This window comes from Miniopterus schreibersii (genome assembly GCF_964146895.1).
Source record: "Miniopterus schreibersii genome assembly, chromosome: 1".
In the NCBI taxonomy this organism is placed as follows: Eukaryota; Metazoa; Chordata; class Mammalia; order Chiroptera; family Miniopteridae; genus Miniopterus; species Miniopterus schreibersii.
Genome location: NC_138101.1, coordinates 72326745 through 72340301, shown reverse-complemented (window position 1 = coordinate 72340301; position 13557 = coordinate 72326745).

The following is a 13557-nucleotide window of genomic DNA, read 5'->3' as shown; positions in this document are numbered from 1 at the left end:
AACATATTTGTCAAGGATGTATCTGATAAGGGGCTAATTTCCAAAGTGTACAAAGAAGTCATATTACTCAGCAAGAGGAAGACAAACAACCCAATTAAGAAATGGGCAAAGGACCTGAATAGACACTTCTCCAGAGAGGACATAGAGATGGCCAAGAGACACATGAGAAAATGCTCAACGTCACTAATCATCAGAGAGATGCAAATTAAAACCACAATGAGGTATCACTTCACACCTGTCAGAAAGGCTCCATCAACAAATCAACAAACAACATGTGCTGGCGAGGGTGTGGAGAAAGGGGAACCCTGGTCCACTGCTGGTGGGAATGCAGACTGGGGCAACCACTATGGAAAACAGCATGGAGGTTCCTCAAAAAATTAAAAATGGAGCTGCCTTTTGACCCAGTGATTCCACTTCTAGGAATATATCCTAAGAATCCTGAAACATTCATCAGAAAGAATATATGCACCCCGATGTTCATAGCAGCACAGTTTACAATAGCTAAGATCTGGAAACAGCCCAAGTGCCCATCAGTAGATGAGTGGATAAAAAAGCTGTGGGACATTTACACCATGGAATACTACGCAGCTGTAAAGAAGAAGGATCTCGTACCCTTTGGGATAGTATGGATGGGCCTAGAGAAAATTATGCTAAGTGAAATAAGCCAGGCAGAGAAAGACAAACATTACATGATCTTGCTTATACGTGGAAACTAAAGAACTTAATAAACTTATGAACAGAATAGATTCAATGACATGGAGGCACAGATCAGACTGACAAATGTCAGAGGGAGGGAGGAGGGCGGGTGAGTGGAGGGGGAGAGAGTAACTAAAGAATTTATGTGCATATATGCACAACCCAAGGACACGGACAATGGTGGGAGAGGGACTGGGTCGGGGGATGGGATGGGGTGGAATGGGTCATTGGGGAGAAAAAGGAACATCTGTAATATTTTAAATAAAAATAAAATTTAAAAAAATAAAAATAAATAAAAGCTAAAAATAAAAATTAAAAAAATAATTGCAGCTAATTTTAGGAAGTTCAAAGTCCACTGAAGCTTGAATAATTTTTGAGATTTCCATGTTGAAATAAGTTGAGTAAATATATTTCAACCCCCTACAAAACTTCAGGAAAATTTTTGCTAAATCGTTTTTTGTGGGCTAACAGTGGATTACAAAAAACTGTTAGCTGGTTACTACCCACTAATTAACCCTCATTTCCACTGTTGCCTGGGAGGTGTCAGAACCACCCGCTATCAAGAATTACAGCTGTGAGCATCACACAGTTATTGAAATATTGACCATGGCTGCTGGAGTTTTGCACTCTGCTGACCTCAGTCATTGCACATGGGAGCAGGTCGCCATCCCAGGGAAAGTGCCCACAGGGCAGCCAGCTTCTGCGCAGCTCCCCTCTGAGCGTACAGGGATTCTGGAAGAATTTGTTCTGTTTTCTGCTGCCGAATCTTTTTCGTGACCACAGAGTTTCAGGTCTTCCATTTATGTCCTTAAAATACCCTCAGGATGGAAGACGAGATTGTGGGGGAGAAACTGGATCATTAACCAGCTGAGCTTTCAATGCATTTTCTAACCTAAGAAAGAAGCTATAAATAATATTCTAGTATAATATTTACTTACTTGGATTCTTATAGAGATTAGGACTTTGCATGTTTTTAAGAAAGGTGTTTAAGTCTGCAGCTTTAGTTAGCAAAACATTTGTTTTTCATAAAACTGAACAAACTATGTCGACTTCAGCATCTCCCTAGGTTATTTTATATTTTGCTGCATTTGGCTCCTTCACATTCTTTTTGTGGACTGGTGGAGTAGACAAAATCATCTATTAGCAGAGAGAAAATTGGGCAGATATGCAGCTGGCTTCCTGGAGGTTTTGTCAACAGACTGGCCTGGCCTCTGAGGATGGCCTTCTTCATTTGGGGCTTATCTCCTTTAATTATGCTACGTTAATCATGCCTGATTTTCATATTACCCCCATGGTTGTATCTTCTCAGGGTTTGTGCTGCAGTCAAGGGTTTCCAGATATCCCACCGTTATTCCCTGAAAGAAACATTCTCATTCTTGTACCTAACTTGGGACACTGGAGAATGAAATTTTCCACAAAGGAAGAAATCTAGGAGATATTCAGCTCTTTTATCTTTTTGTTTCACAAACTTTTTGGTGGCCATTCCCCAAAATGAAGTATACCCAGGCAAGAAGAATTCAAGAAAACAAAACACCTTCTAAGAAGCAGGTGAAGAGAGTCTGGGAACAGAGAGCTTGGCTGCACTGAAGTCTGAACATGTGTCACCCAGACTCATGTACGTCACCCATTTCCATCACTGACATGTCATTAACTGCAAGTATCCAGATAGTCACTCAGGCTGTTTACCCGGGATCCTCTGAAGACTGGAGCATCATTGCATTTCAGATGTCATGGCGAACATGTTTAAAAATAATATGTAGGTTCACCTGTGCTTCCATATCAGATATTCTATCCACACTTGGCCTGAAATCTTGTCATGTCACAGCCAATTAAGGACCGCAGTGAGGACTATGCTGAGGCCCTGGAGCAGCACATTAAAGAAAATGCACTGTGCAGTCACTGCTCTGATGCTGTCACCATAGAAGGTTACCTGTGGAACAGGATTGATGTGGCCGCTGTGAAGGGGCAGCTAGCTATTGCCATCACTGCTGGAATATAGCAATCAGCATAACTAGAAAGCTCATTACCATCAGTGCTTTGTGCAGGAGTCTCAGCCTTGAGACTTTCTCCAAGCTAATCACAACCTTCTCTGGACTCCCAAGCACTTCACACATCTCTCTAATGTGGCCGCAGTCAGATTCTCAATTATCATCTCATTTTCTAAAGCACATTCCCCCTCCCTGCTAGAATGTAAGCTATTGCACACCAGGAACTAACTTATTTACATCTGTATTTTCTGCACATGTTTGTGTCCTGATCTCCTCCTCCTATAAAGACATCAGTCCTATTGGATCAAGGCCCCACCTTATGACCTCATTTGACCTTAGTCACTTCCATAAAGACTCCATCTCTAACTATAGCCCCACTGGGAGTTAGGGCTTCAACAAATGAATTTGGGGGGGGGGGGATGTGCAATTCAGCCCATTACACGATCCTTCAGTATTCACCAGTGCCATGGACTGAATTCTTGTGTCCCTCCAAAATCCATGCATTGAAGCCCTAACACCAAATTGATGGTGTTAGGAGGTGGGGCTTGTGGGAGGTGATGAGGTCCAGAAGGTGGAGCCCCATCATGGGAATAATGCTCGAATTCTCCTCCAGGTGAGGACACGGCGAGAAGGCTGCCATCTGCAAGCCAGGAAGCAGGTCCTCATCAGGAACCTGGCCCTGCTGGCACCCTGATCCTGGACTGCAGTCTCCAGACTGTCAGAAATAAATGTCTGTTGTTTAAGGCCCCCCAGTCTGGGGGATATTTTGTCCCCCTAAGCTGACTGAGACCACCAACCACCTCCGAAGTAATGATTTTCATGATAAAACCACCTTACTTGGAGCCCAGCTTGGCCCTCAGCTTTTCATTTGAAAACTGGTTATTCCATTCCCAGATAGCAGTGTCAACTGTACTTTAGACCAGTGCCAAAGAATAAACAAGGAAATACGATACAAATGAACAAACAAGAGAAACAAGCAAAAACACACAGACACAGACAATGGTATGGTGGTTACCAGAGGGAAGGGGGGTGGGGGTAGTAAAGCTTAGAGCGGGCCAGATATACTGTGACAGAAGATGATTTGACTTTGTGTACAGATCATGTATCATAGAAATGTATACCTATATAATCTTATTAACCAATGTCACCTCAATAAATTTAATTTAATAAAATAAGAAAATAAAATTTGAATTATATCAATAACCCACAAATATCCAATTGACTAGATTTTCACATTCTCAAATAAATATTTGCTGCATACGCACTCAGTGGGGACTGTAGCCCTAAGTATCCTTGGGGAATTGTGACTAGCTGGAGACAACTTTGTGAGGCCTTTTAACCAGCACCTGGATTAGAGTCTGTATCATATAATCAATTGAATGGACAGTGGGATTTGCCCCAGTCATGCTGACAGAAGAATGGCCTCATTCTGAAGGTTTTTCCTCCCTTCCTATCTCCGGTGACCCCAAACACAGACCTTTGTCCCCGATAAGCCTTATTAGTTGTCATGTCTCAACTCTAAGAAATCCCCAAACAGGAGAATGCCTTGTAAGTCACTTTTGAGAAAGTCCTAGGAGAAATACTGGGCCACAGTTGCTCCAAGCCTCCTAGGAACAGCTCCTCCAGCTCTTTCCTAAAGGATTAATGAAGAATTAACCTTCGTCCTGAAGGAGGACCTAGCACAAGCTGGTCTTGTTAGACCGCAGATGTCCCACCTGAGCTTTTCCCTGCATCTCCCTGCCGGCACCTGGCCAGCAGCCAGTTAGCTGGGCCTCTGCTGCCACCTAGTGTCCTTTCTCTGGAAGGCCTGGAGACACCTGTTGTTGGAGGCCTTGGGCTGCAAGACCTGGTCAGAGCTACTGGATTGGAGGGTGGGGGCAGGCAACATGCTAGGACGTCCCCCGGAAATATGGGACTAAAACAAACCACTGTGCCCTCAACCTCTGGCCCTTCCTTCCCCACTTTTCTTTCTTGGTGAAACCCAGATGAAACAAACAACAAAAAAGCAGAAGAGGGTCAGGGCTTAGAGTAGTGATATCTCCAGGTTGGCCAGGGATGCATTGCAGGTTAGTAAAGTCCTGACCAAATAGTGAAGGAGTGAGGTGTGGTTATCTGGGAAAAGATTATTCTGGGCCAAGCAAACAGCAAGCAGAGGGCCCTGAGTGTGGGGTGTGCTCGACAATGATATTGATCTACCTATAAAATTAGTTTGATGACTCTAGGCTATCACCAAGTCAGAATGCAGATGGTGGGTTTCAAGTGTCAGTCAGATGACCAAAATAAAGGGCTAATGAGATAAAGATGCGAGGTTCCAGAAAACAAGCTCCCCCACATGCAAAAGACATGTTCTCAATCTCTCTACTCTCATTTCTCTTTATTTCCCTCCATGTTTTATGGGATATGAAGCTGTCAGAGTGAGGAGAGGGAGCACTGCACATATACACCTGGGTCAGATCGCACCCTGGGAATGGAGACAGACACGCTGGTTCCTGAGATGATGGTGGAGCTGTTTCCATGAATCTACTCAGAAATCGTCACCCAACAATTAGGTGCCCCATTCTGTTACCCAGGACACACCAGGGACCTTGAAAACACAAGTGAGTGAGGGACAATGGGAAGGAGTGGCATTTCCAAGAGCAAAGCTGTTTGTTCAAAATCACAGCAAGAAGGTAGTCAGAAAATCAACAAAACAGATTTTGACTTTGAATCTCCAGGAGTTTGGGTTACCATTAAAAAAAAAAAAAATGGCTTGCCCTGGCTGGTGTTGCTAAGTGGTTAGAGCATTAGCCTTTCGCAACAAAGGGCCCCAGTCCAGTAGGGGCACGTGTAGGAGGTAAACAGTCGGTGTGTCTCTCTCACATTGATGTCTCTCTCTCTCTCTCCCTCCCTCCCATGCTATCTAAAATCAATGAAAAAATATCCTTGTGTGAGGATTTAAAACAAAAAAGAAAGGAGAAAAGAAAATGGCTTGCTCTGGCCAGTGTGGCTCAGTTATTTGGAGCATGGTCCCATGCACTGGAGGGTCTCAGGTTCAATTCCCAGTCAGGGTGCAGGCCCAGGTTACAGGTTCAATCCCAGGTTGGGGCACATACCCTAGGCAACTGATTGATGTTTCTCTCTTTCTCTCCCTATCCCTTAGTGTCTCTCTAAAAGCAATCAAAATATATCCTAGGGTGAGAATTTTAAAAAATTGGCGTAAAACGCTAAAATGTAAAAGCCATGAATAGAAGTTGCTCAGGCCCAGCTAAATGCAAGGGTGCAAAGAACATCAGAGCCAGCTTGACTGAGGGAGCCTGAGTCTGTTCTCTTCACCCAAGCGAAGAATGAAATGTGTTTCCTTAGAGCCCCCCAAAAACTGTACGAGAAAAATGAGATCCTACTGACTTGGCTTGAGTGGTTTGTTGGCTCTTTAGCAAGTCCTGTAGCAGCAGGAGAAGTAAACTGCTCTGGCTGGCCAGGCCTAGGATGTGGGGACGGACAACCTCTATCTGCATCATGAGTGTGTGTGTGTGCGTGTGTGTGTGTGTGTGTGTGTGGGTGGGTGGGTGGGTGGAAGGGAGGGGGGTGCATCCTGGGAGGAACAGGAGCAAGTGGGTTGTCCCTTCAGACCTCAGCTCCAGGTTTCTCCATCACGAACACGAGATGTGCATATTTATTTACCATCAGAGAAGATCAAACCACAAAGCCCAACCCAAGTTCCTAGTTGTTTCCAATCCCCCTGTCACTTTTTATTTATTTGCAGGGACAATTGCTTGGTTTCCTCGCTCTTTTTAAAAGGCCAGCCAAGCACCATGACATGGTTGTAAGTTTGAATAGCTGTCATGAAAGCAATTTCAGTAAAAATAAACCACATAAAGGCCAGATTTACTCAAAGGCAGAATCCTTGCCAAAGATGTTGTTGACGTTAAAGGGGAAGGTGCCACCTAGTGGCTATGCTCTGTCACATTGTTGCTGAAAATCAAATGAGAGGATTTGGGAATTCAGCTGGGGGGGGGGGGGGGGATAATTTTATCAGTGAAAGGAACAAAATGACTAAAGAGTATACATCATTTTGCGCCTCTAAGAAAACCTGAGATATAACTGAGAACATGAGCAAATTCACTGATGTCATAGTTATACAGAAACTATTTTTATGTCATTTCATTGTGTCTGTGATAAATTAAACCCTGTCCCTGTCTTACTTCTGAAGGCTGAAATTTCCAATATATGACTGGAAAAGTCTCCAACTGTTACATTTAACCGACTCTAATAGCCATGTTTGTCATTCACATTCATTTGTTCCAATAATGCCACCACTGATTTGACTTTGCTAGCTAACCAAGGGAATAAGTCTTAGTAATATAATATTACGTGGAGAGGGCAATTTCCTGAAATTTATCTACCATGTGATATCATTTTAAATGATATCATCATAAAATAAGGTTAAAACCAGCCAAAACAAGAAATACATATATTTTAGGATCACATACAGATGTGACCAAAAAAAAGTGTAAAAAATAAACCAAGAGAATAGTTCTCTTAGGTCATGGAGTGAGGGGATATTATCAGGAAACAAAATTATTATTGTCAGGATTTTAAAATAATACAAAATATACAAATAATAATGTATGAAACTTATTTGTACAATAGAGGTGTATCCATCAAGTCCACTTCTCAGCAGAATTTGTGTTGTGTCTGATGGTAAACCAGATTAAAGCTGCTTCGGGAGAGACTATGGAGGTTAGAGGGATGCACCACTCACTTCCTGCTAAAGTTTCCAAAGATAAGAGTGGTGCTTGTTTATAAGGTGGGGCTCTCCCTCAACCTAATCATGGCTGCACGAGTTCCTAGAATAACAGAATGCTAGGACAGAAAGGGACCTTAAAGGCCTGCATGAATCTCTTATTTTGCAGAAATGGACTTGAAGCCCAGAGAGTGCATGTGCATTTCCCAAAACCACATAGCTCTGCAGGAGCAGTGCATGGATTTGAACCAGGTGCCCGGTGCTTGTGAAAGCACACTGTGCTGCCCCCTGACAACTACAATTCAATACTGGAATTATGTCCATGACCTTATTTTGTGTGACCTTGTCAACATTCAGTTGACACTTAGAAAATGACAGCCAAAAACCTGGGAGAGAAGAGTTTACCTGTGAAATCACAGACCACACACACACTATTTATGGAACAGCTTTACTTTTTAGAAAACTGAATGGAATTTATGGTTCACAAACAGAGTACTTTTCCTTATTAAATGTTTTGTTAAAATATTTCAAATTACACATCTATTGGTATTAAATTGCCTATATTAGATTTTTACATAAACTGTTGCTTATCAACTATCCCATGGTATATTTAAATATTCCTCATGGAAAGGTGACAGAATATCTCTTCAGAAAAGAGACAGCCTATCATAGTCAATATTCATGGAAAATAAAATATAATGACACTGAAAGTAAGGAACCCGGTAATATATGATCACCATCCATATAGACTTGCCATCTATGTTTTTATAAAACAGGCTAAATATTTTGTTATTAAAGGCATACAAAAATTTCATAAAGAAGAAAGAATTAATGATTTGCATTGCCTTTATTTTGAAAAAAATGGCAACTCTTTCATCCAAAATGAGGATAGCTCCTTGTGCCCTTGACTAAGGGCTGACCTTTGATAGTTGGTTCAATTTGCTTATGTTGATCAAAACAGTAGAGTCACTCCCTCTGTACCAAGGAAGGCAGGGTCTATCATGAGCATGTGTGAGAGGCAATAAAGAAATGAAATCTCAGAGACATATTTTAAAAATCAGTAGCGCAATTTACAATAGCTAAGATTTGGGAACAGCCCAAGTGCCCATCAGTAGATGAGTGGATAAAAAAGCTGTGGGACATTTACACCATGGAATACTACGCAGCTGTAAAGAAGAAGGATCTCGTACCCTTTGGGACAGTATGGCTGGACCTGGAGAATATTATGCTAAGTGAAATAAACCAGGCAGAGAAAGACAAACATCACATGATCTCACTTATATGTGGAATCTAAAGAACTTAATAAACTGATGAACAGAATAGATTCAATGACATGGAAGCATGGATCAGACTGATGAATGTCAGAGGGAGGGAGGAGAGCGGATGGGAGAAGGCGGAGAGAGTAACCAAAGAATTTACATGCATATATCCACAATGCAAGGACATGGACAATGGTGGGGAAGGGGACTGGGGAGGGGGGAGGGATGGGGTGGAATGGAGTCATTGGGGAGATAAAGGGACATTTGTAATATTTTAAATAAAAATTTTTTTAAAAATCATAAGAGGGCCAGAGTATATGGAAGTCAACTGGGTTATAGTCCAAGGAGGGACCCTGGGCCTTAACTCTGTATTTGTACAATATAGCTCCTCTGTATATTTTAACACACTTTTTCTTACTTCCTACTGACTTAGTCTTAGGTATTCAATATAATTATTGGGAGAGGATTTCTGCTAGGCTTGTTAGTGATGGCCAATTAATAACCTTTGGGTGGAGCCTTTATCATCAAATCCTTCCATAGACCCCAGGCCAGCCTGTGAAGGGACAGTTATTGGTTCAGGGTCCCATGTCTAAATCAGAGACCAGACCTACTAAATGAAAAGAAATCAAAAATTTCAAATCCAGTCTCCTTTTATATAACAACTGATCATAGACCAGCAATGGAATCTTAATCAGGTTTTCCAATGAAGTAAATTGATCTATAAACCTACCGCATACTGATTTGGAGGCTGTCTTCACAATGCATTCAGAGAACTCTATTGGAATTCATAGAAAATCCAGGGAAATTAATTCAGTAACAATCAGTTGGTCCCAATCATTTATAATGACAACCAAGATAGCTCAACAGGTTCACCAGTAGCACATATATTTTCTCTGAATATTTGGTTTCACGTTCCTCTTTATAAGATTATAAGGATTTGGATATTCATAATAGTTCATGAATAGTTTATATAGTTTATACACAATTTATGTTGAAAAAGAGAAAATCCTGAGGTATACCAAGTCAATGGTTAGATTATCTAATACAAATGAGTAAATAAATACAAAGCAATGAGCATGGCGACACATTTAGTGGAGTCTAGTAGAGGATACACGGCTACATATGTATTCCTAGTGGGAAACAATTTATTGGCTCTGGTACATACCCTCTGTATGCTAACATCATAACTAAAACATCAGAAAATAATTCTGAAGCCTTGGCAAAGGCCCTCATTGAGTGGACACCCTCCAGAGAAGATAAAATACTAGAAGAAAGGATGGTTACAAAAGACTCTGAACAGGGTAACAAATAAAGTATCATTCCGAGAGCTATTCCTGGGGCACTTTGGTTAGCACTTCAGACACATTATCTCCTTACGTTTTAGCAAAATTCGATGGGATGAGTTCTTGGATGACTAGCCCTGTTTCATTCTACAAAGCAGCGCAGTTGTATGTAATGGGGTTTAAAGGGCTAACGACACGTCCTGGGAGGGCTACAGTAACCTGCTCCTTTGGCTAATTAAAAGGGCCTCTAACATGTAAATTTCAAATTTAAATCTTTCCAAGAAAAGAAACCTTTTTATCATTTATCAAAAATGGGAAGAAACAACTGATTATAAATGGTTGAGCCTGCTTATATATATTTTAAAGTGATTTCTTTACTAAGTAGTAAAGCCTATAAAAAATATGTTTGTGGTAAGTTAGATTACTGGAATGGCAATTATCACCATAATGGTAGTAATCAGTAATATGGGCTTTAAAGCTTTTTTGTTTAAATCCTCACCTGAGGACATGTTTTTAAATTGATTTTAGAGTAAGAGGGGGAGAGAGACAGAGAGAGAAACATTGATGTGAGAGAGAAACATGGACCGTTGCCTCCTGTAGGTGTCCCAGTGGGGGATGAAACCTGCAGGCCAGGCATGTGCCCAGCCCGGGAGGGAATCAAACCCACAACCTTTTTGGTGTATGGGACTATGATCCAACCAACTGAGCCACCAGGCCAGGGCTGGGCTTTAAAGCTTTTAAAGATTATTTATTCAGTTCTTACTGCCTAAAAGACACTATGTTAGATTGTTTATATTTTCTATCAGTATCATCAATAAAAGAGTAACTTTAATGCTTAGTATGTTGAGAGGTTATAGAAATGAATCTACTTTAATACTATGTTCTATGAATTTAAAAAAGAATCAATTGAAAAGTAACAAAAGCAGCTTTTCCCCCGTGGAGCTTTATGCTGTATAAGTATGCTATTGCTTCTGGCTTCTTGCCACTAAAAAGACATTTCGCTAATGAATATTTATTTCACTGCCACAAACAATAATGCATAACAATGCTATGTAAATGCTGTCATGGGTATTTCCTTTCCTCTGTCCTCTGATATGTACCCATTTGTTTTTCCTCTAACTGACAGGTATTTGTTCCAAAGCTCCAAAAAGTGATGTCTGAAAATTCAATTATAATATTCATTTCCTTTTGTTTCTGGCATGTTAAAACTCCTCCTTCATACAAATAAACTAGAATATTGTAGAATGTTTTACAAAAAGACCAACAGTTGGCAATAAAACTTCACATTTATTCTGTGAAATAATGATTTTTGACCAGTAAATGAAACTAAAGAAAGAAGTTCAGGGGAAGAGCCATATATATATATATATATATATATATATATATATATATATATATATATGAATACAATAGACAACCTGACAGTTTTACCCTAAATTTTTAAAAACAGATGAGTAAGACATTAATGGTATCAAGGAAATATTTTGTTTTTAAAGACTTTCCTGGGATTTGATAATACAGGAAGGAGATTTATTTTGACATTATGGTAGGCAGCATAAGGACCCCCAAATATGTCCAAATCCTAATCCCTGGACCCTCTGACTATGTTATGATACAAGACAAGGAGGAATGAAGACTGCAGGGGAAATTAAGGTTGCCAATGAGATGACTTTAAGATAAAGAGATTATGTTGAATCATCTGGGTGGGCCCATTGTCATTACAAGGGTCACTAAACAGGGAAGCAGGAGGCCTAGAAATTGGGCATCTGGAGAAAGACTGGATGGACAAAAGAAAGATGGATGAAGAGGCCACAAGCCTAGGGATGCGAGTGGCCTCGAAGCTGGGAAAGGCAGGAGAACAGCTTCTGGCTCGAGCTCCCTGAGGGAGCCGCCCTTGCTGACGCCTTGATTTCAGTCAGGGGCTCCTGACCTCCAGAGCTGTGAGAGAATTCACCTGTGCTGTTTAAGCCAAGCAGGTCATGGTCATTTGTTGCGGCATCAACAGGAAGGGAATACGGACACGGCACATGTAACTAACTCACCATGTCTGAATGTAGCTAACTCACCATGTCTGAACGTCTCCTTTGACTCCCACAGGAAGTCTTCGCTGAGCCATCATTTTGGGTCGGGATCTTTTCCTTAGTGCTCCCCTGAGCACTGCATTACAGGGCACAGCAATTTTCCATTCACTTTTCTGTAACCGATGATACACCAAGGGTTCTATAAATGTCCAGAACAAGTCTTTAATCTCTGCCTGAAGAGCTTGTTTCTAAACTTTTATCCAAAACTCAACAGCAGCAAAATATGTAGCCTGTCCTGGAAGCTCATTCTATTTACCCAACCGAGGAGTGATTCTGAACACGTTGAAGTTCTACTTGGAAACCGATGACCAAAGTGTAAACTGTTACAAGTGTTACAAAATGCTTTGTCACGTGAACTCTGTAATGCATGACCACAGAGCAAATACAAGGACAAACGCAATAGTTCTGTGTCTTAACCGACTGAGTGAGCTGTGGATTAGTTACACCAGCTACCAAGTCATTCACAAGGCAACAGTAGTGGTTGCTGTCAAAATGTCTGAACCACACAAAATGTTTAGGACTTGAGTAATGGCTAGCCTTAGGAAAGAAACATCTGAAGCAAATAAATATTGTCTTTGGAAGCTTTCAGGTTTTATTTTTCGCCTCTTCATTTTGTCATTTCCACCTGGTGATGATACCGTTTTCCCATAGCCTCTGACACTTGCTCTCCCCTTCCCTGTCAATAATTTTCCTCACAACATTATTCAATAAAAGTCATTTACTCTCAACACGAATTTAAGGAAATGATTATTTGCATTTCAAGCATTTGTCTCAATTTGGAACACAGCTCTATCTGCTGCTAAAGTATTTCAGGCATCGGCAAACGTGCTAAACATGATGTGTGGGTGGAGGTCCTTTCTCTGCCTTGACTCCAACCTGAACATTGTGCCATGAATTGCAGGGTCTAATTTAACAAGGTATTCAGAGGTCATTTTAATCGTGAGCAGTTTCTACTACAGAAAGCAGAACAAAATTCAAACCATGTGTATTAAAAGCACAAGTGGGAAAAGTAAACCTCGAAATTGTTAGAAGAAATATAGAATTACTATGGCCTTGGGGTAGGTACAGAGTGATTCGAAGTAGCGATTCAATTTCTTACCCATATAATTACAAGATTTATTGACTGTCCTCCTTCTAGGTGTCTATTCCTGGCTTTCTATACACTCCTTTGCCTCTTTGACTCTCTCTCTGTGCTAATACACACTGTCCTATTTCTTGTAGTTTTAAGACAGTAAGTCTAAAAGTCCTGATTAAGGAGATTTGTCTTAATTTCTGCTAAAACAAGTTTCCCACGTTGCCCTTCTTCAAAATTGTTTTGCCTTTTCTTGATTCCTTCCCACCAGCTGTATTGCAGGATCACTTTGAGCTCCTGATCCGTTGGGATTTTTATTGGAATTGCATTGCATTGTTTGGTGACACGTGACATTTCATCATACTGGGCTGTTACATGAATGTACCCAGTTGCTTCGACTCCCCGACCCCCAAAGCCCTGAGCCTCAGGACTCCCTGCCAGACTCTCCATAAGTA